The 5,144-nt window shown below is 48.2% G+C and overlaps 1 long non-coding RNA gene across 1 annotated transcript; it reads left to right on the top strand.

Moving 5' to 3' along the window:
• The first annotated feature begins 2,812 nt into the window (after positions 1 to 2,812).
• LOC129391784 (uncharacterized) lies at positions 2,813 to 5,144 on the top strand. Its single transcript, XR_008616470.1, has 3 exons — positions 2,813 to 3,149; positions 3,527 to 3,638; positions 4,211 to 5,144. It is a non-coding gene; the product is annotated as an uncharacterized lncRNA (long non-coding RNA).

Genomic DNA, 5,144 nt, shown 5'->3' with positions numbered 1-5,144 from the left:
CTACCCGATGGTCTTCTTCCCATGAGTTCTTTTCTGTCAGCTGCCTCTTGGGCTGGGCCCTGCGGAGGCTCTCAAGTTCCCACTGCTACCTATAATCCAGACAAAAGGAGTCAACACCCTCAGGATGTTGCCCCGCCGTGCCCACCCATCATAGGAACCTCGTAGATTGAGACTCAGAGTATTATTGGAAGAAAAAGATGTTCTGTGAAGTAATGCATTATGGGTTGTTTATGTAAATTACCTTGAGGTAGGATGGCTCAGATGGCTTCAAGGGTCCTGGGGTCTGGGGATCTGTGATGTGGCCCCTCACTTTTTAGGAGGTCCAGGAGGAAGGTTAGCAGATTTGCTCCTCCCCTCCCCTAGTTCTCTATGGCCACCAGTGCTCAGTGACCTAGGGTGCAAGGCAGAATGCGAGTGATGCCCCTACCTCTAGGGTTTTGTGGTGAGGGTCTCATTCCTGTCCCTCTCCAGATATATCACCTTCCATATTGCGGGCACTGGGGACACCATTGTCATCCTGGGCATCTTCACAGACCCTCAGCTCTCATCTCCACTTGAGAACAGACCAGTTCCCCTTGGCAAGCCTCTCTACGTGGTCCTCAGAGCCACAAGCAGTGACCCAGACAGATTTGCCCTGGTGGCCAATGAGGTCTTTACCAGCACCAACATCTCCAGGACAGGTGCTGTTAAGGCCAGCTACTACTTTGTGAAGGAGAGGTAAGTACCTGTTGGACTCTGGTAACCTCCTTTCAGTGCCACACTAGCTCTTGGACTGTAGCTTGTGCTGGATGGTTTTGTACCTATGAGCACAGATCCCGTCACTCTTCTCTGTATTGCTGGTACATAGACAGTGGGAGAAAGTAAGTGCTGGGTGAATGTTTGTTGAAAAATATGTAAGTATTATTACCATTCCCATTTTTCAGATGAGTAAATTAAGGCGTTGGGAGATTAAGGTCTGTCCAAGATTACAGCCAATTAATGACACTCATTCCTTGTATTCTTTCCTCAAACAATTACTGAGGACCTACAGTGATAAAAGTAAAAAACAAAAACAAAACTAACATTTCAGGGTGCTATACACTATGTAATATATTTGACATTTACTCCATGCCTGACACTGTTCAAATCACTTCACATATATTAACCCACTTAAGCCTCACAATACACTCTATGAGATAGTTAATTTTTGTTCCCATTTTATAGATGGAGAAACTTAGGCTCAGTTCACACAACTCGAAGTAGGAGACCTTGCTAAGTGCTGGGCCAAGTCCTTACCCTCAACAGCTCATGGTCTAGGGAAGGAGCTGTGTCTCCTGTCTTCTGGTTGTATTTCATTAATATTAACAAGTCTTCGCAGAACACAGTGAATATTCATTGCCTCATTTATGCCTGAAAACAACACTGTGAAGTATTATTTCCCCCACTTTAAAGATGAGGGGATTAGAGAGGGTACAGAGTTTAATGACTAGACCAAGGACATAATGCTGGTCTACTCATGCTCCAGAGTCCCGGTTCTGAAATACCTCAAAAACAGTCCTAGCGTGCAATTCTTCCTTTGTCAGGAGGAAAGAGAACCTAATGATTAAGGGTATGGGAGGGCACTGCAGCCAGGTTGCTACCTGAAGAAACTTGGACAACCTACTTAACTTCTCTGAGCCTCAGTTTCCTCATCTTTAAAAAAGAAAAAGACCATCAAGGGGGGAAACTTGAATGGACTTATTGATGGTGAGTTTGATTCCTGGAATAAAGATCACAGGGTAAAAAAGACTAAATGGGCTTCAGGAAGCACAAGAGACAGAGTTCAGAGAGGTGACTCCCTAATGCCCACAGGAGGTAGCGTCTGTGTGGCTGGTAACTCAGTGGGAAGATAATTTGCTGTCCCTTAGGCTTTTGCATTGGCTGTTTTCTCTTCCTGGAACCCTCAACTCCCTGATACCCATATAGCAAATTCTCATCTCTAGTCTTTGCTAAAATGGTACCATTTCAATGAAACCTACCCCATCCATGCTATGTAAAATTGCAACTACCCTCCACTCATCCAGTCTAGATCTCTGTTTCTTTCTTCTATCTACTTATCACCTCCTATTATATACTACATTACATGAGATCATTTACTTTTTTTATTAAGTTATTTATTGTCTGTCTCCCCTCACCCACAAGAGAATAGGAGGTTTGGTCTGTTTTGTTCACTCAGTTCTCTAATTCTCCCAAGCACCTAGAACAGGGCCTATGTATAATAAGACTTTCTTTCTGCCCATGGACTCTACACCACAGGTCTATCCAAATACTACCAGTTATAGTGAAAGGGTTACATCTAGGTTATTGTTACCTCAAAAAAAGTCACCATGACAATAACGTGAACAGTTCAAGCCTATCTCCGAATCTCTTAGCTCAGAATTTTCTATGTCTACCAGAGTTTGCCACCAGTAACTAAAGTTTCCTTTTTTAATGTGGAGAAGTTACTGCTAATAAGTGATCACTGATAAGCTATGCCCAGTCAAGAAGCAAACTTTATTGAAGGGGAGAGCCTTAGAAAAACAAACAAGAAAATTAAAGGTCGTCTTGCCATGACTTACTACCACCACACCATCAAAATAGTAATAGAAGAGGGGAAGGAGAAGAAAGGAAAAGACAGAGGGAGAGAAAATGTGTTAGAAAAAAAAAAGGAAGCAAGGAAAGAGAAAGAAAAAAAAGGGAGGGAGGGAGGGAGAGAGAGGGAAGGAAAGAGGGAAAGAGGGAAGGAAGGAAGGAAGGGAGAGAAAGAAAGGAAGGAAGGAAGGAAGGGAGAGGGAGGGAGGAAGAAAGGAAGAAAGAGGAGGGGGGCAAAACTGTCTTCCTCCTAGCACTGATGTGAGGATGAAATGAAATAATGCATGTAAATTTTCATTATGAGACCCAGCATCTACACCCACAGGACAAGCAAAAAAGGGGAAATCAGTGTTTGCCGGGGCTCCTAGCAGTGGGTGACGCTGCCTCTCCCCACAGCTGCCCAGTCAGCAACAGGCTGCTCGGGGAGCCTGCGGGCCAACGGGGCCTCCCAGGAGGTGACGCTGGCCTTCAACCTGTTCCGCTTCTCGACCAGCGACACGCTCTGCCTGCAGAGCCGAGTGACCCTGTGTGACAAGCGGGCGGGACGCCCGTGTCCGCCGGTGAGCAGACAAACAGCCCTAGAGGCTCCGGGCAGTCGCTGAAGCCTCCGCCGGCCGCAGCTCCGGGTGGCTAGCTGAGGAGCCGGACTCCATGCGATGCAGTCGGGGAGGGACTAAGGAAGGGCCTGCAGGGACTAAGGAGGGGGGCACGAATAAGGGGCCTGACTAAGGAGGGACCTGGAGGGCGGTGGTGCTGGGGATTGGCCTATCCCGCCGGGGGCGGGGCTGAAGGCGGGGCCGAGGGCGAGGGGCCTGTGGATTGACATAAAGGGAAAGATTTTGGAGAACTCACTGGGGCTACCTGGGGGTCTCGGACAAAGGCCCGCCCAGGTTGGGGCGGGAAGAGACCTCGCTATCCTTCTGTTGTGTCCCCGCAGACCTGTAGTCAGAAGAGTCCTCCTGGTAGGAATCAAGCCTGGGAGATCTCGGCTCGGGAGGGTCTGGAGAGCGGCGCTGGCTGGATGGTGTTCGGGCCCATTAGATCAAGTGGTAACTGGATCATATGGGGACCTCCTTGACTTCTCTTCCAGATTTTCCCACTGACCTGCTCTGAGACCCCGGCCCTTCACTGAGCCTCCTCCTACCTGCGTGTCCTCAGACTCCTCCCTCAATCCTAGTCCATGTCCTCCCCAAGCCCATATCCCCTTCGGCTCCTCCTTTGCTCTGGAGAGGTCTCCTCCCCTCACCCGGTCCCGGTTCAATTCTCACTCATCAAACTTTTCTCCTCCCATTCTCATCTTTCCTGCCACACCAGACCAGTCTTCTACCAGTCTGTTTGTCCCTTGTGTCAGTATGCTTTTTGTAAATCCTCCTTGCTGGTCTGAAACCATCTCTCCTTTCTCTCTATTCCCTGACAACCTTCCAAAGCTCTGACCCTTGCGGGAAAACCTATGTTCTTAGTAAGTCCATTCTTTAGAGGCAGAAGGTTCATCATCACACCCTTCTGAGTCCCTGCTTCAACAATGGGTTCTTTTGCCCAATCTTTCAATGATGGGAGTGTGCTGACCTTGTACTGTCAGGATGCCTCCTTAAGCTTAATCTTTCTTCCTTTGTGGTTTCAGAGCCCAATGCCTCCTGTAGCAGGAGTTTGGCAGGTTGGTACACAGCAATTGCTGTGATAAAGTTCTGATGACTGCGCCAGGGTCTGGGGGTGCACACTGGCTTCTGGAGGGTGCTGGTCTTGGATCTCGTCCCTGCTTAACAGTATGTGACTTGGGAGAGGTCAGTTACCCTAAGTCTCAGCTTCCTCAGCTGTACATGGTAGAGTTGTCATTGTGAAGTTGTTGGTAGTCATAGTTAGACTTTTATCCCTCATCAGAACCTGAGGCTTTCCAGAAATGATTTAGGGTACGGGTTGAAATTTCGAGATACAAGGCCATGAAGGTAACAACAAGTGAGAGGGGTTGAGTGGGGTCCACACTGAGATAGAGAGTTCATCTCTGTGTCTCCAACCACCTCCCCCCCAGTCTAACAGAGGAACTGGCACATGGTGAGTCCCAGGAAGGCTTTGTTGAAAGAATGCATGAATGACTTACAGAACAATCCCCAAAGTGGAGTATCTAAGCCTAAAAAGTTTCCCAGGCTCTCAAAGCCACCTAATTCTGCTTTATAATCATTTCTTTCTTTCCTGCAGGATCCTGGATGACCATCTTTCTTCTGATGGCGATAAGCTGGATGCCAGGATAAAATCCTGCCCAGACACCTCCCCCAACTCTAGTCCTTAGCCTTTAGTTTAGTTGCCTGAGGCAAGGGTAGGGTGGAGGAAGATTTAGGGAGAGGCAAGTAGTCTGTCCTCTTGTTAGGGACCAGAGAGGTTGAGGGTGAAGATGGAATCCATGTGTGACCCAACTACTGTCTGGTTAGGAGTGTGACCACTGAGCCTTGGGCAGTGCTTCCTCATCCCACCTTCCCTTCCCATCTCGGGAACTCTTCCAATGGTGGGATTGGGCAGCTCAGTATTGTAAGGGGCAGGGCAGAGGGTATGGCCAATAAACA

Source organism: Physeter macrocephalus, chromosome 3 (assembly GCF_002837175.3).
Source record: "Physeter macrocephalus isolate SW-GA chromosome 3, ASM283717v5, whole genome shotgun sequence".
NCBI classification, from domain to species: domain Eukaryota; kingdom Metazoa; phylum Chordata; class Mammalia; order Artiodactyla; family Physeteridae; genus Physeter; species Physeter macrocephalus.
Note: the sequence above shows the minus strand (reverse complement) of the source record. Positions and strands in the feature narration are given on the sequence as shown.